The sequence below is a fragment of the Cervus canadensis genome, chromosome 18 (genome assembly GCF_019320065.1).
Source record: "Cervus canadensis isolate Bull #8, Minnesota chromosome 18, ASM1932006v1, whole genome shotgun sequence".
NCBI lineage: Eukaryota > Metazoa > Chordata > Mammalia > Artiodactyla > Cervidae > Cervus > Cervus canadensis.
The window spans coordinates 23,480,841-23,505,888 of NC_057403.1; the positions used below are offsets into that span (position 1 = coordinate 23,480,841).

The 25,048-nt window shown below is 40.7% G+C and overlaps 1 long non-coding RNA gene across 1 annotated transcript in view; it reads left to right on the plus strand.

The window, feature by feature from the left end:
* The window catches only part of LOC122420921, a 59,543-nt gene extending 34,787 nt beyond the window's left edge, over window positions 1–24,756 (plus strand). The window contains exon 4 of the long non-coding RNA XR_006263410.1: window positions 24,709–24,756. This is a non-coding gene — a long non-coding RNA (uncharacterized LOC122420921). The remainder of the gene's footprint in view (window positions 1–24,708) is intronic.
* The last annotated feature ends 292 nt before the right edge of the window (window positions 24,757–25,048 follow it).

Below are 25,048 nucleotides of genomic sequence, written 5' to 3' on the forward strand. Positions count from 1 at the left end.
CCCTGCACTGGGAGCATGGAGTCTCAGCCACTGGACCTCCAGGGAAGTCCCAGCTTTGACACTTTTGAGGAGAGCTCTTTTATTAAATGTCCCTCAGCTTGGATTTGCCTGTTTTCCATGGTTGAAATGAAGTAATGCATTTTTTGGGGGGGCCAGGAATACCATACAAACAATGCTGTGACTTTCTCAGTGCAACGTGTGAGACATGTCACCGTGTCTTGTGGGTGATATTGACCTGAGTCACTTGGTTAAGGCACAGTCTACTGCAAGTCTCCACTGTAAAGCCACTGTCTTTCCCTTAGCAATTAAGAAGTATCTTGGGGAAGATACTTTGTGACTATACAAGTCTTGATTCTCCTCAGACCTGCACCTACAAATTTTAGCATGGATCTGGTCTGTAACAGTTGTTACTGGGCATTTGCCTAATAGTGATTTTGCATGTCCCTTTCTCCTTCTACGTCTGTTAGTTAGAATTCTATTGAAAGAAAGAGCCATTCCTTCTCCCCATTACTTACATATTTGACTATTTACTTAAATCAACATGAACTCATGGAGTTTTGTTTCACTCTGTGGATTAAAACCTCATATGAGGAGTCTTTTACATTTTTTACAACCGGCTGGATATGAAACAGTATGCTGTCATAGTTTTATTTTATTTATTTATTTATTTTAGTATGCTGTCGTAGTTTTAATGAGAATGTTTCTCAATATTGAATTCTAGTGAGGTTGGGCATCTTTGGCTTTTTCCATTTGTGATGTCTAGGAAATGCTTATGGCAGCTTTTTTTTATGGTTTTTAAAATTAAAAAATTTAAAGTCAAAGTATAGTTGACTTACAATGTTTCAGGTATACAGAAAAGTGATATATATGAATATATATGTATGTATATATTTGTTTCCATTATAGGTTACTACAAGATATTGAATATAGTTCCTTGAGCTATACAGATCCTTGTTGTTTGTTTATTTTATATATAGTAGTGAAAGTGAAAATCACTCAGTCTTGTCCAACTGTTTGCATACAGTCCATGGAATTCTCCAGGCTAGAATACTGGAGTGGGTAGCCATTCCCTTCTCCAGGGGATCTTCCCAACCCAGGGATCGAACCCAGGTCTCCCGCATTGGAGGCAGATTCTTTACCAGCTGAGCCACCGGGGTATGTCTCTTTTAATCCCCAATTCTTAACTTATCCCTCCCCCTTTCCCTTTTGTTAGCCATAAGTTTGTTTTCCACCAGTGTATCTGTTTCTGTTTTGTAAATAAGTTCACTTGTATCATTTTAAAAAATTCCACATATAAGTGATACCATATGATATTTGTATTATATATCTTTGATTTAATTCACTTAGATAATCTCTAGGTCCATTCATGTTGCTGCAAATGGCATTATTTCATTCCTTTTTTTATGCCTGAGTATATTACTCATTGTATGTATGAACCACATCTCCTTTATCCATTTATCTGTTGATGAACATTTAAGTTTCTTCTATGTCTTGGCTATTGTAAATAGTGCTTCTGGCAGCTATTTTTTTATTTTCTTGTCTCTCTAGGTTGGGATGTCAGGCTCACAGTACAGATACAAGTCTATATCTTGTGAATAGGCCTAAAATACATTAGGGCTTGTTTATGTGTTAAATGCAACTTCTAGGTTTTATGTTCCATCCATATGCTGATGAATCCTGTTGCACTTTGACACTGAAGCGTGGCTTGAAGTGTTAGACATGTGCGGAAGGGAGAGGGGGGCATGAAGTTTGGGTGGTGGAGAATTTGAATTGTGATGCAGGTACAACATAGACCTTAGTTGACCCCACAAGGGGCTCTGGAGTATAGATAACCCATTAGAGAGACTTTCCTGGTGCTCCAGTGGTTAAGAACCTGCCTTGCAATGCAGGGGACACCAGTTTGATACCTGGCCAGGAAGCTGAGATCCCACATGCTACAGGGCAGGTAGGCCCATGTGTTGCAACTACGGAATCCATGCGCTGCAACAAAAGATCCCACCTGATACAGCCTAAATAATTAATTAACATTTTAATAAAGATAACCCATTAGAGCTTTTCCCTATTTGGCTCTAATTCCTGGGCCTTATGTGTTTTCACTTTCACTTTCATTCTCCCACAAAGGACTTAATGGAGTTGTCCAGAGGTTACGTGTGTGATGGTGTCATTACTCTGCCCGCTAATGGAATATGTGCACAAATTTTTTTTTTTTGGTGTGTATATTTATTTTCCATAATAGCTTTATTGTGATAGTGATATAATTCACATACCATAAAAATTGCCTATTTAAAGTATTACTATCCAATGGTTGTTAGTATGTCCACAAAGTTATGCAACTATCACCACAATCAATTTAAGAAAATTTTCTTCTTTCTGCACCAAAGAAACCCGACACCCATTATCAGTTACTCCCTATTCCTGCCACCCCTAACCCCCGGCAGTGACTAAACTTTCTTCTCTATAGATTTGCTTATTCTGAACGTTTAACATAATATGGAATCATTCAGTATGTGGTCTTTTGTGCCCAACTTCTTTTACTCAGCATAATGTTTTCAAGGTTTATCCACATTGTAGCCTATATCAACACCTTGTTCTTTTTTATTCCCAAACATTCCATTGTACGAACAGACCACATACTTATCTAGTCATCAGTTGAGGGGAATTCAGATCGTTTCCACCTTTTAGCTATTCTGAGTAATGCTGCTATGAGCATTTGTGTACAAGTTTTTATGTGAGCATATGGTTTTATTTCTCTTGAATATATGTGTGTGTGTGTGTGTGTGTGTGTGTGTGTGTATACCTACAAGCAGAATTGTTGGGTAATATTAACTCTATGTTTAACCCTTTGAAGAACTTCTAGACTGTTTTCCAAAGTGGCTGCCCATTTTACATTCCCACTAGTGATGTATGACGATTTTGATTTCTCTACATCTTTGCCGATAACTATCTCTTTTTGGATTATAAGCCATCCTAGTGAGTGTGAAGTGGTATCTCACTGTGGTTTTGATTTGTATTTCTCTGGTGGCTAATGTTGTTGAGTACCATTTTTGTATTTCAAATTTCTCAGTTTTAATATCTAATGTAGTAAATATTGAGAGATGGAATGCAAACAGATGTGCATTGGGATCCTCAATAATTTTTAAGAGTGTAAAGATTGCTTAAAGTTTAGGCTATCTTAATACCATGAAGTTTTGAGAAGTTTTGGATTAGGGTTTGGATTTACCAAACCCACTTGACTCCTTGGGCACAAAAGACACTTGGCAAGTGTCATCAGTCAGATATTGACTCAATAATTCTGTTTAATCATCTACCCACAAACTTCAGCAGCTTCAGCAAACAGCCTCCTGATCACCAGACTGAGGTCAACTGCAGTGTGTCTGGTATAGAGCAGACTTTGGTGGGTGACTGTGCGCCAGCCTGCATGTTTAGCTGGGCTTGGCTCTGAGCCATTGGTGGGATTCAGGCTTATTCTGTATGTGTTCATTCTGCAGCCCGGGCTGAAGGGGACATACTTTTCTCAAGGGCCATCACTAGAGTATTTAAAGCCTTTGTGGGACTTCCCTGGTAGTCCAGTGACTAAGACTCTGCGCTCCCAATGCAAGGGGCCCGGGTTTGATCCCTGGTCAAGGAATTCGATCCCACATGCTGCAATTAAGAGTTTGCATTCCTCAACTAAAGACCCTGCATGCTGCAATTAAGACTCAGCTCAGTCAAATGAATGCATAAATATTTTAGCATAATATAAAACCTTTGTGTGCCTTTGTCGCTGCTGACATATCTCCCTTGGCCAAAGCTATTCATGTGGCAAGGCCCACTATCAACTGGGAGGGAAACTAAACTCCACCCCCTGCAGAAGTGGGAGGAGCCAGTGTTTGCTGATGCCAAACCCCAACCTCAGGGCAGAGGCTCTGCACTCCAGTATCTGCTTGGCTGGTTTCCTTTTTCAGGGGCAGAACTGACTTCCCCTCACAGAGCATCACTCATGCAGGACACCTTCCTGTGCCTGGTTCCTGTCCTGATACAGCACATTTCTAGAGCTGGCTGGTGAATGCAATAGGTTGTGTGTGTGTGTATGCATGGGTGCATGCTCAGTCGTGTCTGACTCTTTGCAACCCCATGGACTGTAGCCTGCCAGGCTCCTCTGTCCATGGGATTTTCCCGACAAGAATACTGAGGTGGGTTGCCATTTCCTTCTTCAGGGACCCTATAAGTCATCTGCTGCTAAAGTTGTAAACTGGGGATCTGCAGGCCCACACTCTGTTTTTCAGAACTTCACTTGGGTCTTCACTGGTGGTCCAGTGGCTGAGACTCTATACTCCCAATGCAGGGGAGGCATATTCCATCCCTGGTCAGGGAACTAGATCCCGCACGCTGCAGCTAAGAGCTCGCATGCCACAACTAAAGATCCTGAATGCCCAAAGAAGATCAAAGATCCTAAGTGCTGCAAATGAGACCTGGCTGGCCCAAATAAATAAATAGTACATATCTTAAAAAAAAAATTCACACACCCAGATTGGCTGTTTTCACATAAAATCCCTATCTCTGTCTTATCTCGAAAAATTCTAAAATCTGGCCCACGTTCCCCCATGGTGACAATTGATTGAGCTGAGTTGTGATCACCAGCCTGACATTTTCATTTGCCCCAACCCCCATCCCTCCTTATTGCTTACACCTGTCTTTCTTCATCCACTTACCTTTTCTCCCTGTCCTTCTTGAGCATATATGTTTTTAAAGCCTTGGTAAAATACACATTACATACAATTTTACCAATTACCAGGTTAACCACTGAAAAGTGTGCAACTCAGTGGCATTGGGTACCTTTATAGTGGTGTGTAGCCATCACCACTGTCTAGTTCCAGAACCTATTCGTCTCTCCAAACGGAAACCTGGCAACCACCAATCTGCTTTCTGTCTCGATGGATCATAAATTATCATGAATTTTTAATCACTGCTCTAGATAAACCCTAACTAATTTGAAAATCAACATACATAGCATGATTTTATTTGGGTTACAATGTATTTGTATATGTGTCTGTAACACTCAGATGTGGTCTGCTGATGGGTAGGAAAAAAATGTCTGAAAAAAGGAATGCCACAAGTTCTAATCAGTGATGACCTCTAGGGGTTGGGATCAGAAAATAGTCACTTCTGCTTTGCATAATTAATAGATAAAGAGATGAGAGTGTAGTGAACTTTTGCTTTATGTTTGTGTATTCCTCCCCCTCTCCCACCCTGTATAAGAAGGAAGAAGTACAGAAATACATCTGGGGCTGTTTCAACTATAAATAGTGGAGCCTGCCCTACATATGGCCTGCTTACAAGTGAGATAACCAAATAAATCCCTTTTATTTTAAACCACTTGATTCACATTATTCCTGCTGTTAGCTCCCTAACTGATATTTTTATAATGACTGTAACAAGCGGGTGCTGTCATCCTTTTCTACAAAAGGAGACTTGTATCGAGAGATGGAAAGTCACTGTTTAGAGACACCAGCTAGCAGATGCACAGTATTTTTTCTTGTCCCAAATCATTTGCAGCTGGGAAAGGGTGAGGAAAAAAATGGCAGAGTCACCTAGATGAGATCCTTCCCTCACTTGGGCTCTGGGTCTAAGAGAGGGTAAAGCCCAAGTCTTGGGTTACTCATGAGAAGGGCTCACACTCAGGGCTGCTGACTGATAAAATGTGGCTCTGGGCTGCATGGTCTGGGAGAGAATCCTCCTCCTTTTACCAGGCTGGAGTCTATGCAGTCGGTGTTCTTACTGGCGCCATACTGGGGCCAGCTCGTAGCATCTAACTCAACCCCAGGCTCTGGCAGGAATTGGGGTGGCAATGAAGGGTTGCCTGACCTGGGTATGGACCCCTCCCAATGATGGATGTCTGGAGACCACTTCCATCCCATTCGAGAGGGGAGGAAACTCTCATAGACAAGGGCATGGGCTTGCCCAAGGTCGTTGAGGTAATTTCTTTGGAGCTAAGACTAGAGTCTATATCTCCTCTTTCAAGTCCTTGGGTTTTTTAAAATTTCTTTTTAAATATTTATTTTTTTAAATTTATTTATTTATTTGGCTTCGAGAGGTCTTGTTGCAGCACACAGGATCGTCAGTCTTTGTTGTGACATGTGTGATCTAATTCCCCAATCAGGGACTCAGTCTGAGCCCAAGGCATTGGACGTGCAGAGTCTTAGCCACTGGACCACCAGGCATGTCCCTCAAGTCTTTGGTTTTTTTACACTCAAGTGACTCTAAAGACAGAGAGCAAGTAGCTTGTCCTTCCTCTCCTCTCCTGAAGGGTTATGGACGATGCATGGGAAGAAAGAGTGGAGAGAGAGAAACAATAATAATAGTAGTGCTTAGATAGTGCTGACTTTTATAGGCACTGCTTTAAGCACCTTACCTTCTGTGTTTTACCTAGTTTAACCCTCATGAAGCAGTAGTTATTACTGTCCTCAGCTCCACTTGACAGATGAGAAAACTGACGCACAGAGAGGTTATGTAACCTGCCCCATGCCACAGAACTAGTAAGTGGTTGGGCCAGGATTTGAGCCCCGAAAGTCTGATTTCAAATTCCATAAGTCAAATCCCAGTAAGTATGCCCTGGCCTCACAGAGTTCTACTTCTTATCTGCTCTAGTAAACCAGAGATCTGAGACTTCTGCCATCATCAGGGTACCGTTTTTAGTAACACTTGGTGCTACTGCTGCTCACTGAACTTCTGCTTTGTGATAGGTGCTCTCTGTATGGTCTATTTTTTTTTTTTTAGAAACACCTGAAAAGAAGGTATTTTATTCCCCCCTTTAAGTTGAGAAGACTGAGGATATTTGCTCGGATCAAATATTTAATTGAGGAAAGGGCTTCTTTTCTACTTTGGTGGACTTGGATGCAAATGAGATTTCAAATAAAAGACAGGTAGACGTCAGAGTGAGGCTTCCCTGGTGAATCAGTGGTAAAGAATCTGCCTGGAATGAAGGAGGCACGGATTCGATCCCTAGGTTGGGAAGATTCCCCTGGAGGAGGGCATGGCAACCCACTGCGGTATTCCTGCCTGGAGAATCCGGCGGACAGAGGAGCCTGGTGGGCTGCATGCAGTCCATGGGGCCCCAGAGAGGAGGGCACGTGGTGTCAGTTGGACATGACTGAAGTGACTGAGCATGTACATGCACACGTAGACCTCAGACCAGCAAAACTTCAGCTGATGGATAACGTCAAGCCCTGCCAAGTGTGTGTGGAAGATGACGAGCTCATAAACAATGCTGGGGGGAGTGTAAATTGGCACATGTTTTAGAGAGAAATCTCATGATCACAGAATGCAATTTTAAAACACATATATCCTGGAACTTCCCTGGTGGACCAGTGGTTAAGACTCCTCGCTTCCACTGCAGGGGGCTTGGGTTCTATTCCTGGTTGGGGAACTATAATAAAACACCACATTCCTCACGGTGTGGCCAAAAAGGTAAAATATAAATAAATACAAACTCATAAATCCTAGTGAATCACTTTGCTGTACAGAAGAAATTAACACAGCATTGTAAATCAACTACCATAAAAATTTTTAAGAAGCCACATATACCCTATGACTTAGCCATTCCATATGTATAAATCAATCCCACAAAATATTTTGATTATATAAAGACATAGGCTCAAGGATCTTCAGTGCAGTTTATTTTCTAAATAGTACAAACATTGGAAACAGCTTAAGTACCTCTCAATATAGGACTGGCTAGGGTAATTATCATCAAAAAAATTTAGAATATGATGCAGCTATTAAAAAGAACAAGGTTGAGTTGAACATGCAGATCTGGAAAGAAACCCACAACATATTGGGAAGCCAAAATTCAATATTCAGGATCTTCTCTGGTGGCCCAGTGGTTAAGAATATGTCTTGCAGTGCAGGGGAATTGGGTTTAATTCCTGGTTGTGGTAGATCCCATAACAGCAACTAAGCCCATGAGCTGCAACTAAGACCCTATGTAGCCAAATAAATAAATATTTTAAAGAACAATATTCAGCTAAATTTTCTTGAAAGTGAAAGTGTTAGTCACTCAGTCATGTCCAACTCTTTGTGACCCCATGGACTGTAGCCCACCAGGCTCTTCTGTCCGTGGAATTCTCCAGGCAAGAATACTGGAGTGGGTTGCCATTTCCTTCTCCAGGGGATCTTCCTGACCCAGGGATTGAGCCTGGGTCTCCGGAATTGCAGGCAGACTCTTTACTGACTGAGCCACTAGGGAAGACAAATTTTCTTAGCATGACCCATATATAATAAATAATAATGTGTGCACATTATTTTCTCTCTATATATATACCTCTATAAAGATTATTCATAGAAAACAGTCAGAAATAAGCACCAACTACCTAATAGTTATTATTCAATATTTCTTGCAGTTGGAAAGGGCAAACTTATGTAAATTTCTTGTTTACCTAAATGTTAAACAAGTGATGGAATTGTGGGCGATTCATCCTTTCCTGTTTGTGTTTCTCTTTTTGATATTAAATAATACAGAACCATCACAATTCTGTAAAGTAATTATCATCCAATTAAAAATAAAATAAAAAAACAATTCAGGAATTCTTGAGATACATATCCCATGAACTTCCCAGATGGCTCAGTGGTAGAGAATCTGCCTACAAAACAAGAGATACGAGTTTGATCCCTGGGTCGGGAAGATCCCCTGGAGAAGGAAATGGCAAACCACTCCAGTATTCTTGCCTGGGAAATCCCGTGGACAGAGGAGCCTGGCGGGCTATAGTCCATGGGGTCACAAAAGAGTCAGACATGACTTAGCGACTAAACAACAGGAACAACCTATCCCATAGATGACAAACCGGGAGCCTGTGATAGAATCCAGCCAGCAGATATACTTTACTTGGCCCATGCTGCAGTGTTTTTCCTAACTGAATACCTGATAATAGTTATCAATGTTTTACACAGTGGGATCTTTCACAAAAAAGTTCAGATTTTTGGATACCTGTGAAAAATATGCAGGAGATCTGGCAATACTTGGCAACAACCTGCATTCATGGCACAGTGACCTGGAGCTGAGTGATGGGAAGGTGCCTCTAGGTAATTAGAAACTGCTGCCCTCCTTATGATTTTGTCTATCCCAAGACTCTGCTTCAGTAGCCATTTATCATTATACCTGCATCATAATTATTTTTCTTTAAAAATTAACATGTAATTCACTTACCATAAGATTCACAGTTTGAGAGTGTGCAATTCAGTGCTTGTTCTTATTATTTTTTAAAATTTATTTACTTGGCTGCACTGGGTCTTAGTTTGGGCACCCAAGATCTTTAGTTTTGGCATGCAAACTCTTGGTTTCAGCATGCGGGATCTGGTTCTCTGACCAGGGATTGAACCCAAGCCCCCTGCATAGGGAGTGTGGAATCTTAGCTACTGGACCACCAGGGAAGTCCTATTTCAGTGGTTTTTAGAACATTCATGGAACTGGGCAAACATTCCCACTAGGATTGTCCTTGGAGTCCATGGGGGATTGATTCCAAGACCCACCACAGATGCCCACAACTGAGAATGCTCAAGTCCCACCATCACTCCTCCCTATCTGCAGTTCCACATCCACAGATTTTAACCAACAACCTCAGATCATGTAGTACTGTCTGTATTTATTGAAAAAAAAAATACATGTATAAGTGGACCCATGCAGTTCAAACTCATGTGGTTCAAGGATCAACTGTACATAATTCCGGAACACTTACACCATCCCTAAAAGACACTCTAGATCTCATCACCTCCCAGCCCCTGGCACCACTCATTATTTCCTGTCATTATTGAGTTGCCTGTTCTGGACACTTCATATAAAGGGAATTATTTGTCTGGCTTCTTCCACTTAGTGTGATTTGTTCAAAGCTCATCCACGTGGTAGCATGTATTAGTACTTCATTCTTTTTTGTGGCTGTATAACATTCCACTGCATGGATACAGTACATTTTGTTCCTCTATTATCAGTTGATGGACATTTGACTTGCTCCTGCCTTTTGGTCATTGTGACTAATATAAATGCTAACATGAACATGTGTGTAGAAATTTTTGTATGAAAACATGTACCTAGCAGTTGAATTGATGGGTCGAACAGTAACTCTCTGTTTAACTTTTTGAGTAGCTGCCAAACTTTCCAAAGTATCTGCACCATTTTACATTCTGAGCAGCAATGTATAATGTTTCTAATTTCTCTACATTCTTGCTAACACTTGTTATTTTATTTATTTATTTAAAAATTTTTATTTATTCGTTTATTTTTTACTGCACTGGGCCTTCATTGGAAGACAATGTACAGTGGAAACAGGGACAGATTTTATTTTCTTGGGCTCCAAAATCACTGCAGATTTTAATTGCCACCATGAAATTAAAAGACACTTGCTCCTTGGTAGAAAAGCTATGACCAACCTAGACAGTGTATTAAAAAGCAGAGATATTACTTTGCCAACAAAGGTCCATATAGTCAAAGCTATGGTTTTTCCAGTAGTCATGTATGGATGTGAGAGTTGGACCATATAGAAAACTGAGTGCCAAAGAATTGATGCTTTTGAAGTGTGGTGTTGGAGAAGACTCTTGAGAGTCCCTTGGACTGCAAGGAGATCAAACCAGTCAATCCTAAAGGAAATCAGTCCTGAATATTCATTGGAAGGACTGATACTGAAGCTGAAGCTCCAATACTCTGGCCAACTGATGCAAAGAACTGACTCATTGGAAAAGACTCTGATGCTAGGAAAGACTGAAGGCAGGAGGAGAAGGGAACAACAGAGGATGAGATGGTTGGATGGCATCATCGACTTTATGGATATGAGTTTGAGCAAGCTCTGGGAGATGGTGGTGGACAGAGAAACCTGGAGTGCTGCAGTCCATGGGGTCAAAAAGAGTCAGACACGACTGAGTGACTGAACTGAACTATGGTAAATCAGACAGAGAAAAACAAATACTACATGATTCCACTTATATGTGAAATCTAATAACCAAAAACAAATGAACAAACAAAACACAAACAGACTCATAGATTTAGAGAGCAAACTAGACGGTGCCGGACGGGGAGATTGATAGGGGGATGGGTGAAATAGGTGAAGGGGATTAAGAGGTACGAACTTCCAGCTATAAAATAAATAAGTCATGGGGATGTAATGGACACATAGGGGATAAAATTAATAATATTTTATGCTGATAGATGGTAACTGATCTACTTATTTATTTGGCTGCATTGGGTCTTAAGGAGAAGGCAGTGGCAACCCACTTCAGTATTCTTGGCTGGGAAATCCCATGGACAGAGGAGCCTGGCAGGCTACAATTCATGGGGTCGCAAAGAGTCAGACACACCTGAGCGACTGAACAACAACTGAGTCTCAGCTGCGGGACGTGGGATCTTCTCGAGTTAGGCGGAATCTTTCATTGCCACACACGGTCTGAGTTGCTCCAAGGCATGCAGGATCTTAGTTTTACAACCAGGGATTGAACCCAAGTCCCCTGCATTGCAAGGCAGATTCTTAACCACTGGACCACCAGGGAAGTCCCACATAAAGTCATTTCTGAGAACATGAAACAAAATCTGCACAAACAGAAAGCCATGCTTTTGAATAAGGAGCTTCATAACTTTTAACGATATAGTTTCTCCTAGAACTTATAAGTTTAATGTGGTGCCAGTTAAGATCCCCAAAGGACATTTTTTTCCCTCAAAGGACTTTTTGAGTAAAATACTCATATAGCTTCCATGGAACAATAATGTCTCATAAAAGGCAAGAAAATTATAAACATAAAGAAAATTGAGAAGAGGTTAATCTTATCAGATGTTTGAAATCACCATAAAGCCATTGAGATAAAAATAGTGTAGGACTGCTATATGACTCGGCAGATATATCAGGAACATTAGAAATAGAGCCCAGAAAAAATATGATTTTATCACATGTACAGGTGGTATTTGAATTTGGTAGGAGAATGGCTTATTTTTAAAAATGGTGCTGCCACTGCTGTATTTAAAACAGATAACCAACAAGGACCTACTGTATAGCTCATGGAACTCTGCTCAATGTTAGTGGCAGCCTGGATGGCAGAGAGATTTTGGGGAGAATGGCTACGTGTGTATGGCTAAGTCCCTCCACTGTTGACCTGAAACTATCACAACATTGTATGTTAGTCAGCTAAACCCCAATACAAAATAAAAAACTTAAAAAAAAAAAAGACGGAAACAGACTCACAGACATAGAGAACAGGCTTGTGGTTGCTAAGGGGAAGGCGGGAGGGGAAGGAGGGACCAGGAGTGTGGCATTAGCAGATGCAAACTATTATATGTAGGATGGATACACAGCAAGGTCCAATATTAATGGAAAATAATATTTTAATAATTAAAATAATTAATAGAAAAAGAATGTCTATATGTATAACTGAGTCACTTTTCTGTACAGCAGAGATTGGCACAACACTGTAAATCAACTCTACATCAATAAAAAATAAAATTAAAAAAATAAAGATGGTGCTGGTATAACTGGAAAAGAATAAAGTATGATTCCTGCATCAAGCCATGTGTGCGTGTGTGCTAAGTGGCTTCAGTTGTGTCCTACTCTTTGGGACCCTATGGACTGTAGCCCACCAGGCTTCTCTGTCCATGAGATTCTCCAGGCAAGAATACTGGGGTGGGTTGCCATGCCCTTCTCCAGGGGATCTTCCTAACCTAGGGATCGAACCAGTGTCTCTTACATCTCTTGCATTTGCAGGCGGGTTCTTTACCACTAGAACCTCCTGGGAAGCCTATATCATGCCATTCAGGAGACAAATTCCAATGAACAAAATACTTACAGATAAAAAAAAACCTGTAAAGATCTTGGAAGAAAACTGAAGAAATTTTGTGTACAGTTTTGCGATGGGTAGGTACCTTTATGATAAGGATTCTCAAGTCCGTATAATAAAATACTAATAAAAATCCTAGGCAGATGATGACTGTAAACAAGGCAATGGGCAAGGATTGTAGCATGCAAGGCAGACGAAAGATAGTTGTACAAATAAAAGAATAATAACCAAGAAGATTGGGCAAAAAAATATAAATAGACAAATTATAGAATGAAAAAAATCCAAGAGGCCAATAAAACATATGAAAAAGATGCTCTGCCTTTATTATCCAGGGAAATGACAGTTAAAGCAAAAATAAAATATCATTTTCTAGCCATTAGTTGGCAAAACAGAAGATGACTTATAAAGTCAATGCTGCTTGGAACGCTAAGAAAAGGATCCTCTCACATATTGCTGGTGGCAGTGGGATTTGTTATAAAAACAAATCAATAATTTATTTGGCTGCACCAGGTCTTAGTTGCTTCGCTCAGGATCTCCAGTCTTCATCGCCGCATTGAACTCTTAGTTACGGCATGTGGATCCATTCCCCTGACAATGATCGAAACTGAGCCCCCTACGCTGGGAGTTCAGAGTCTTAGAACTTCCTCTTATTTACACTTGTGAAGGTTATCACAGGTCTCTGAGTTGGAGGAGTTAGATTTGATGTTAGAAATTATAGTGTAGTTTTCACATTTAGTTACTTATAAATAAGCTTAGTAAATTCTTTAGTCTTCTCATAAAAATAAAAACTCATGACCAACATATCAAAAAATGTTTCATGATGAAAATATAATGAAATAAAAAAAATTCAAAATTTAACACTTTTTCTTAGCTTTAAAATTTTTAATTGGAGAATAATTGCTTTACAATATTGTATTGATTTCTGCCATATATCGACATGAATCAGCCATATGTATACATATGGGTTGTTTGTTTTAAAGTCACTATTGAATTTGTTCCAATATTGTTTCTGTTTTCTGTTTTGGTTTTTTGGCCAGTGAGGCATGTGGGATCTTATCTCCTGCCTCTGCATTTAGGGGTGAAGTCTTAACCTGTGGACTGCTAGAGAAGTCCCTTGGAGAAAAAGTTTAATACAAGCATAACATACAGGAGAATGCATGATTGGTAAATGAATTTTAATGAATTTTAATTTTAATTTAATTTTAATGAATTTTCTAAAGTGAATATACCATCACCCAATCAAGGAACAAAACATTAACAGGATCCCAGAAATTTCCCCTCATGCCTCTTCCAGTACTACCTCTGACCTCCTCCTGAGAGGTAAACACTGTCTTGTCTTCTAATAACCCAGATGAATTTTTCTGGAGTGTTGACCTTCATTTAAGTGAAATCATTCAGTATGTACTCTTTTGTGGCTGGCGTCTTTTGCTCAACGTTATATGTGGGATATTCATCCAAGTTGCTGAATATAGCAGCAATTCATCCATTTTATTATTGTACAGTATATCACATGGGCTTCCCTTGTGGCTTAGCTGGTAAAGAATGTGCCTGCAATGTGGGACACCTGGGTTTGATCCCTGGGTTGGGGAGATCCCCTGGAGAAGGAAAGGCTACCTACTCCAGTATTCTGGCCTGGAGAAATCCATGGACTCTATAGTCCATGGGATCACAAAGAGTCAGACACGACTGAGCTTTCATATCACACAACTCATTGGTGGAGGAATTATGCAGTATTTGTATAACTCCGTTGGGGGAAGACTATCATAAGCTTCTGTGTAGTTTCCTTCAGACTTGGCTCATGTACTTTTCCCTTTGCTGATTTTTCTTTGTCTCTTCTGCATCCTTTCATAAGAATAACTAATAGCCATGAATATGACTAGAGGTTTAATCCTGAGTCTTTATAGTGAATCATTGACCCTGGGGCTGGTTTTCTTGGACACCTCTGATACAAATGGTGTCACAAGTGGGATTCACTAGACCCACCTCTAACTCACTGAACTTCAGCAATAGCATTGCTTAGGAAGGGGAAATGAAGATGAAGGGATGGGATATGATGAAAACTTGGTTCCTGGGTGATTGTGGAATCATTCGTGGTGTGAAATAGCACTGAGTTGCCATCTGTTGTGAGAGGTAAAAGTTGTTGTTGTTTAGTTGATAAGTTGTATCAGACTCTTTGTGACCCAATGGACTATATAGCCTGCCAGGCTCCTCTGTCCATGGTATTCTCCAGGCAAGAATACTGGAATGGGTTGCCATTTCCTTTGCCAAGGGATCTTCCCAACCCAGGGATCGAACCCATGTCTTCTGCATTGGCAACTGAATTCTTTTCCCCTGAGCCATCAGAGAAGCCCGAGGTAAAAGTTACCTATGGAATATGAGAGTAATAGATCATTCCCAGGACAGTTGGCTCACTGGATGCCCTGGCTGCTTTTGGCCATGCTGGCTAAAGTGAGGAGGAAAAATGTAGGCTGAGTGATGGTTCTAGTTTTTGTTTTCTCCTCCAGGAAGAGGAGAAAGGGCTCCTAAATTCTGTCTTCCCACTTGCATACCAGCCTTGATTTTTCCTGAAAGCTATAATATTAATTTTGTAAGTGCTAAATTGACTTCTAGAGGTTTGAGTGAAATTTCAATGAGGAAAAAAAGGGTGGTGTTTTTTAGTTGTTTTGTATCTTGTTACTCTTGCATATGGCTGTATGGTAAAATTGATATAAAATATTCAGTTCAGTTCAGTTCAGTTGCTCAGTCGCACCCGACTCTTTGCGACCCCATGAACTCCAGCACGCCAGGCCTCCCTGTCCATCACCAACTCCCGCAGTTCACCCAAACCCATGTCCATTGAGTTGGTGATGCCATCCAACCATCTCATCCTCTGTTGTCCCCTTCTCCTCTTGCCCTCAATCTTTCCCAGCATCAGGGTATAAAATGTTAAGTGCTTTTAATTTCATAAATTCTAGAGGGATCATCCTTATAGGAAGAGCTGCAAAATAGGGGGACTCAAATTCCTTGCTTTTTGCCACTGATGGATGGATTAGGATGAACTGTTTCGAGTACTATAAACAGAACAAGTTTCCATGGGTTGTGATCTTTTTTCTTTTTAAATCTCATTTTTTGACCTCGCATTTTGGCATTCAGGATCTTAGTTCCCTGACCAGGGATTGAACCCATGCCTCTTGCAGTGGGAGTGCAGTGTCTTAACCACTGGACCACCAGGGAAGTCCCAATAGGTGATAATCTTTTTTTTTTTTTTTTTAGGTGATGATCTTTAACAATGACATTTGCCTATTGAAGTCCAAGGGAAAAAATGAGAGAACATAAAAAGAGAGCCAATCTCCATATAAAGATACACTTTTAGAGTTTCAAGCAATTTTCAGTGAGTGTGTATCTATTTGCTAGATGGGATACTGCTGCTGCTGGATTCATGAATTGCTTAATAAAGTCACTTAGAGATTAAAAAAAGAAATTTTCAGTTTTTTAAGGAAAGTAAAAGTGAAAGTCGCTCAGTCATGTCGAACTCTCTGGGACCCGATGGACTGTCCATGGAATTCTCCAGGCCAGAATACTGGAGTGGGTGGCCTTTCCCTTCTCCAGGGTATCTTCCCAACCCAGGGATTGAACCCAGGTCTCCCGCATTGCAGGCAGATTCTTTACCAACTGAGCTATCAGGGAAGCCCATTTTTTAAGGAGCTCTTGTGAAATTGTATATCTGACAACTCTTATTTTTTTTAAGTTTTATTTTATATCGTAGTATAGTTGATTAATGGGCTTCCCAGGTGGCACAATGGTAAAGAATCCACCTGCCAATGCAGGAGGTGAGATGCAGGTTCAATCCTTGACTCGGGAAGATCTCCTGGAGAAGGAAATGGCAACCTGCTCCAGTATTTTTACCTGGAAAATTTCACAGACAGAGGAGCCTGGCGGGCTACAGTCCATGGAGTCATAAAGAGTCAGACATGACTGAGCAAGCACGCATATAATTGATTAATGATACTGTATTATTTTTAGGTATACAGCAAAGTGACTCAGTTATATGTGTATCCATTCTTTTTCAAGTTCTTTTCCCATTTAGATTCTTACAGAATATTGAGCAGAGTTACCTGTGCTATACAGTAGGTCCTTGTCCTATATCTGACAGCTCTCAGAGGCTGATGATTTTCTGGCTTGAGGTGCACAGTTTGAGTAGATCAATTTGGACTCAAAGTTTGACAAGATAAAAAGGGCTTCGGAAAACCTTGCCTGTCACTTGGGTTTGGAACATGGCTGTCTGGCCCTGTAGTGTCTTTGCTGCTGCTGAAAAAACATCTGCTGGCTTAAAAAAAAATCCTGAATCAACAGATCCTAATTGCCTGGTCGTGTCTGTAAGTGAAAACCTGCCATGAGCTGGGCTGAAATGAAAGCAGGTATAGCTCAATAAATAGAACTCACACTCAAGGACTGTTACAGATTTAGGGCAGCCCTCTGTGGGGGCCAGAGCTGGGACAACGCTATGCATGCCGGCTCGACCATCTGGGTCACTCGCAGGTACCCACAGGAAAGGGTTTATTCTCTGATAGGACTATCTAAATTTGAGCTCCCCATCAGCTCTGTTTCTTTTCTTTCTTTTTTTTGTAGATTTATTTTATTTATTTTATTTTTTTGGCTGTGGTGGGTCTTTGTCTCTGTGTTTGGGCTTTCTCTAGTTTTGGCAAGTGGGGGCTACTCTTCGTTGTGGTGTGTGGGCTTCTCATTGCAGTGGCTTCTCTTGTTGTAGAGCACGGTCCCTGGACCACACTGGCTCCAGTAGCTGCAGCACAGAAGCTTAGTTGCTCTGGAGCATGTGGAATCTTCCCGGACCAGGGATCGAACAGATGTCCCTTGCATTGCAAGGTGGATTCTTAACCACCGGACCACCAGGCAAGCCCCTCAGCTCTGCGTTTCTCATGCTGAGTAACTGAATCCCTAATTTGGGTTTCCTGCCCCCAAACTGTGGGTTGGAAGAGGACATCACAAGGACTGTGACCCCTCCACCCACTCCTGACAGATCTGGCTCTTGACCCCTCTCTTGGGGGATGTCTCATTTCTGTTGACTTGTGTTCAGCGTTCCAAATTAGATGCAGTTTGCCACAATGGACCTGGAGAAGAAAGTGGCAACCCACTCCAGTATCCTTGCCTGGAATATCCCATGGACAGAGGAGCCTGGCAGGTTACAGTCCATCTGGGTTGCAAAGAGTCAGACATGACTGACTGACAGAACAGCAACAACTATTTGGATTTTCTTTTCTTTCTTTTTAAAGATTTTTTTTAATGTGGACTATTTTTAAAGTTTTTTTTTTTTATTTTGTTACAATAGTGCCTCTGTTCCATGTTTTGCCTTCTGGCTGTGACGCATGTGGGATCCCAGCTCCCCATCCAGGGATTGGACTGCACCCCTACATTGAAGGGTGTTGCCCTAACCACTGCACCACTAGGGAGGTCCCACTTGGATTTTGTTTTGAACTGTGGCAGCAGACTTTTGCTCTGGAGCAAAAATCTGAGTTTGCAGTCCATTTCTGAGTCATATTGGCAAATAACCCAAGGGAGAAAGTCACTGTGGTTCATCAGTGGCAATTTACCACACTGGCAAGAACTTCCAGATCTTACCTGTTGTTCTCACGGCCTTTCCCCCACTAGGACTTTGTCTCCTATGTATCAAATACCTGGATACCATGGGAGTTGTAGCTCTGGTTTTCTGCGGTTTTGGTTTAGCTTTTTAGTCTCCTACCCAGCCAAGTTTTCAATTTAGCAAATGTCTTAAGTAGGAGGTCCGTTTCTTTTCTATTTTTGTATTTATTTATTTCTTTGGCTGCAATGGGTCTTAGTTGCGTCCTGCAGGATCTTTTGTTGCGGTGCGGGTATATTTGCTTCACAGCGTGTGGAATTTTAGTTCCCTGACCAGGGATGGAACCCACATCCCCTGCATTGCAAGGTGGATTCTTAACCACTGGACCACCTGGGAAGTCCTCGGAAGTCAGTTTCTTGAAGCTCCTCAAATCTCTGGTTGATCCCTCCACCCTCAACACAACTTCTGAAAGTTCCTCTGGCTTCACTATGTCTCAGCAGTGGCCCCATGCCTGGACCAAGCCCAGATTCACAGTCTTTAGACTATACCCAGAGTTTGCAAAGGACTCTGGGGAGACATGAGGATCCTCAGCATTTGCCTGAAAATTCTTCCCTCTCTGGAATTTTATTTCCTTCATCCTTGTTGCTTTCACAGCTCTCTGATATCTTTAAGATAAGATTGTAGTAATTGATCTGGCTTTTCTAGTTGTTCTGATCAGAAGCACTGGCTTGCTTCATACTCAGTTCAGTTTAGTTCAGTCACTCAGTCGTGTCCAACTCTTTCGAACCCCATGGACTGCAGCGTGCCAGGCCTCCCTGTCCATCACCAACTCCCAGAGTTTACTCAAATTCCTGTCCATTGAGTCAATGATGCCATCCAACCATCTCATCCTCTGTTGTCCCCTTCTCCTCCTGCCTGCAATCATTCCCAGCATTAGGGTCTTTTCAGATGAGTCCTTCGCATCAGGTGGCCCAAGTGTTGGAGTTTCAGCTTCAGTATCAGTCCTTCCAATGAATATTCAGGACTGATTTCCTTTAGGATGGACTGATTGGTTCTCCTGGCAGTCCAAGGGACTCTCAAGAGTCTTCTCCAACACCACAGATCAAAAGCATCAATTCTTTGGCACTCAGCTTTCTTGATAGCTTTATACTACTCCATCCTATCCAAACATCAATGTCTTCTGTTTTTTCCTGTTTAAATCAACTTTCTTGTGCGACTTCTCTGGTGGTCCAGTGGTTAAGACTCTGTGCTCCCAACATAGGGGGCCCAGGTTCAGTCCCTGGTCAGGGAACTAGATCCCACATGCTGCAAAGAAGATTGAAGATCCCATGTGCCACAACCAAGACCCAGTGCAGCCAACTAAATAAATATTTAAAAAGCATCAACTTCACTGTGGTATAATGTACATACAATAAAATGTACCACTGTAAGTGTATAGGTCAATGAGTTTTGACCAGTGTGTGTTTGACCTATGCAACCATCACTACAATCAAGATATACAACATCTCCCCATCCCCAATATGTTCTGTTAGGCTTTCCCAGTGGCTCAGAGATAAAGAATCCGCCTGCATTGAAGGAGATGCAAGAGACTGGGGTTTGATCCTCAGGTTGGGGAGATCCTTGGGAGGAGAAAATGGCAACCCACTCCAGTATTCTTGGAAAATCCCACGGACAGAGGAGACTGGCAGGCTATGTCCATAGGGTCACAAAGGGTCGGACAGGACTGAGGTAATGAGCATAATATGTTTTGTCATGTCCCTTTGTAGTCAATTCCACCTCCTTCCCCAGTCACAGGCAATTAGGCAACCATTAACCTGCTTTCTGTCACTACAGATTGACTTTTCTAGAATTTCACATAAATGGAATCATACAGTATGTACCCTCTTGTGCCTGGCTTATTTACTCAGCAAAATGTCTTTTGAGATTTATCTTTGGTATTGCATCAGTTGTCCATTCTTGAGCAGAATTCTGTTGAACTATATCACTATGCATTGCTGAACAGTGTTCCATTCTGTGAATATACCATAATTGGCTTATCTATTCACTGGATTGTTTCCAACTTTTATTATGAATAAATCTTCTATGAACATCATGCATAAGTCTTTGTGGGGATGTACATTTTCACTTCTCTTGAATAAATACTTAGAAGTGAAACTGTTGAGTTGTATGATAAGTATAGGTTTAACATGATAAAAAATTGTTGAATTGTCTTCCGAAGTAGTTTTAACATTTGACATTCTTGCCAGCAATAAATGAGAGGTTCGGTTGCTCTTCATCATCCGTCTCTTAAATTTTAACAATTTGAGTGATTGTGTAGTGATATCTCACTGTGGTTTTGTGTTTCCCTAGTGACTAATCTTGTAGAACATTTTTTCAAGTTGCTCATAGACCATTATTTTCTTTGAATTATTTATTTATGTATTTTTGGCTGCGTCAGGCCTTTGTTGCCACGTAGACTTTTTCTCTAGTTGTGGTGAATGGGGGCTACTCTCTAATTGTGGTGGGTGGGCTTCTCATTGCAGTGGCTTCTCTTGTTGTGGGGCTTCTGCTCTAGGCACGCAGGCCTCAGTACTTGTGGCATGTGGGCTCGGTAGTTGTGGTGCTCAATAGGTGTGGGCCTAGTTGCTCCATGGAACGTGGGATCTTCCTGGACCAGGGATGGAACCCGTGTCCCCTGCATTGGCAGGTGGATTCTTTCCCTTTGGACCAGCCCCATCTAATCTATCGTACCTTTTATAATAGGTTCTCTGTCAATACATGCTACCTTAGTTAGATGTCCCCTATACTGTCTCCCTGAGGAAGGCTTCTTTCTTTCTTACCAAATCTTGAATAGGTGGAATTCATCAAGGTCTTAGCAATCTGAGACTTCTCTCCTAGGAAATATGTTTTTCAGAGATTTTCAGAATATAGACAGCATCACAGTTTATTCTCTAAGGTCTCACTTTTTAGGACTCACAATTATCTGACCTCATCCCTGTAGGGAATGTGGAAAAAATGTTTACATCCAGTCACTTCTGACAGCATCTTGGGATAGTCTATTTAAACACTCATAATTAATTTGGATAATTAGTATGCCAAGAAAAAGATGTCTACTGTTTTTCTTGGAGGCACTGTCATTGATGTTAGAAATAACATAATAATTACAGCTCTAGAGAGATGAGGTCAGGAAAACCAAACCTATAATAAAAGGATTCAGATTTTCCCTCCCATGACAAATATAGTGATCATTGGATTCAGCATCCCAGAACAGAAGTTACTTAGGTGAGTGGAGTTTTTATTTTGGACTTAGAAACTGCCTGGAAGAAAAAAAGAAGTGAGTACTTGGAGATGAGAATCTACCCAAGGTCTGGATAATAATTCCTTTTCATTAGAACATGCAAGAGTCCCTGAGAGAGACTATGTGAAGGGCTGCTTTCTGATTATTGCAGAGAATATTCCTCTTATTCACTGCCTCCAAAGTCATCTCACTTCTTTCCCTGCTTTAGTTCTGTCCAAATTTTCACCTCTGTCTTCATTCATTCTGTCCTTTGATTAAAGTGTCTTAGTCTGAGATTCCCTAAGCACAGGAACAAGATGAATTAAATGTATAAAACATTAAAGTATTAAATTATTATAGTGCACAAACTATCTTATTCTGGTTTTAATATGTATTTATTTGGTTGCAGCATGTGAACTCTTAGCTGTGGCCTGTGGGCTCTATTTCCCTGACTAGGGATTGAACCGGGCGCCCTACACTGTGGTCAGGTGGAGTCTTAGCCACTGGACCCCAGGGAAGTCCCCACACTATCTTAAATAACTGTTTAGGCCTTGTTTCCACTGGACCTTGTCTGGATGAGACTGAATTGGGGAAACTCATTTATACTGAAAAGTTCTTTGAGTGCCCTGTATGAAGATTTTAAGACCTTGTCCAAATCTTTACTACAACTGGTGCCCTAGGAAATTACATTGTTGTAGACTTTGATCTTCAAACTGAAATAATACAGCTTGGAATTAGTGCCAGATCCAATTACAGAAGGCATCTTTACCAGCGAATATCCTCAGAGTTGGGTCTTCATTCCTAATAGCAAACTTGGGTCCAAGACTTGATTTCTGAGATGTGATATTGGTCCTACAATCAGACACCTGATGTGAACCCTGCCTTCAGCTCTGTGTTCCAGGGGAACATATGAATCTTGAAAGTAAATATGACAGATCAGGGCAGCGGCTAGCACAGGGTCAGTGTTCACAAGAGCTTAATGATTTAATGAAGTCCCTCTGAACCTCAGGTTAAATAAAACTGTAGGGAGGCATCTTCACACTTTTTGCTCAAATACAGAGCCCATTCAGGAGTTATAAATAGGAAACTACAATACTCTACAGCTACAATACTAACCAGCTACAATACTCTCTTGTCAGTGACACCTCTAGTGTGTGTGGGTGTCTGTTTCCTGCTCTTTCTGATTTTTTTTTTTTTTTGCCCTGAATTTTGTTTGCCTGTAAGATCGGGCTTCCCTGGTGGCTCAGTGGTGAAGAATCCACCCCCAGTGCAGGAGACAGAAGTTCGATCCATGGGTTGGAGAGATCCCCTGGAGAAGGCAATGACAACCCATTCCAGTATTCTTGCTTGGAGAATCCCATGGACAGAGGAGCCTGGCAGGCTATAAAGTTCATGGGGTGGAAAAAGAGTTGGACATTAGTGAGCACATGCTTGTTGAATTTCCTATTTATAATTTTTTTTCTGAAACTTCTTTCTGAAGCATTGATATGTTTAACTATTCTTCATTTGTACCACACAATTTTTTAAAAACCGCAGTATGAGATTGAAATTTTTTTATTTTTAAGTATTTATTTATTTGACTACACTGGGTCTTAGTTGAGGTGCATGGGACCTTTGATCTTTTAGTTGTGACAGGCAGGATTTAGTTCCCTGACCACTGATTGAACCTGGGGTCCCTGCATTAGGAGCATGGCATTTTAGTCACTAGACCACCAGGAAGTTCCCATACCACACACTTTAATTCCTGTGTTAGATTTTAAGAAATTGGGTAGGTCAATCCACTTCATCATCATTATTTTTCTTTTGTTATTTTTAAAGAATGACTTAGTTTTATATGTTTGTTTGTTTGTTTAGTTAATTGATGTTGAATTGAATCTACACCTTTGAGGAAGTTTCAAATCTTGATGACATATTATATTATCCCATCTAAGAACATGGAATTTAGTTCAGCTCATTCAAGATTTCTCTTATGTTATTTAATTTTTTTTACTTTTATATTTCCAGTACATTATTGACATAGTTTACTCCTAAATTTTAAAGTGCTTATTCAAAGTATATTTTAAAATTTTTGCACATTTGTATAATATTTGGATAAATTACTAGTGTATTGCTTCTAAAATATTTCAGTTTTATAGCAGAGCAGTTTCCTGTCTGTGACCTATTTAAAGTCAGCCCTTGACGCAGGGGTTTGTAAAGAAAAAAGAGAGAGAGAAAAAATAAAATTTAAAAAAAGAAGAAAGAAAAAAGAAATTAAGAAATTTCAGTTGGTTCTTTGAATGTAACACATAAAATAATCTATGTTTTGAAGAGGAATAATTTTTTCCTGCCATTTTATTGAAAAAATTAGAAAAATATTGAATAGCTGTGTGCCTGGGGCTTCCTAGGTAGTGCAGCGGTAAAGAACCCATCTGCCAATTCAAAAGACACAGGTTCAATCCCTGGGTCAAGAAGATCCTCTTGAGTAGGAAATGGCAACCCACTCCAATATTCTTGCCTGGAAAATTCCATGGACAGAGGAGCCTGATGGGCTAGTCTATGGGGTCATAAAGAGTCATGAAACATGACTGAGCACACACAGTCATAGTAATGACTCCATTCATTTGTTTATTCATTTATTCATGTAATAGTTATTTATTGACTGCCTACTAGTGACAGATTGTTCTAGACCCTAGATATGGGTGGAAAACGAGATAGACAAATCCCTACTTTAATAGCTCTCATGTTTCTATTGGAGGAAATTGTCTTCCTTCGATAGAAATAAGATAATCCAATGAAATGATTTCAGGTGTTATAAGTATTATGAGGGTTATACTGGGTGATTAAGAGAAACAAACTTTAGGGATAGATTTTTTTTTCCTTTTTTGGCCTCATGTGCTGCAAAGTTTTTGGTAACTTAGTACCCTGAGCAGTTTGAACCTGACCAGGGATTGAACCTGAGCCTAAGCACTGGACTGCCAGGGAATTCCTCATGGATGGATTTTTATGCATGACATTAGAGTAGAATTTCCAGAAAGGAACTGTTAAAGAAATTCTGGTGGGAAATGTACTTCACTTGACTTGAAGAAATTCATACATGTGTTCTGTTTCTCCCCAGGTTCCGTGTATCTGAGCATAACCATCATATCCCAGCCAATGAAGGAATGATTTCTGTTGATGGGGCAATAGGTACGGTGATCCTCGCTCAGGCTGGAATAGGGACTGTGGGGAATGTCTCACTCCTTTGTCATTGTATCTGCTCTCTTTTTAAGAGGCATGGATTGAGACCAATTGAGCAAATAATCAACCATCTTGCTTTAGCCAATACTTTGACCCTAATCTGTGGAGGAATCCCTCCAACATTGGCAGCCTTTGAGATGAAGTATTTCCTAAGTGACATTGGGTGTAAACTTGTCTTTTATTTTCACAGAGTGGCCTGGGGAACTTCTCTCAGCATC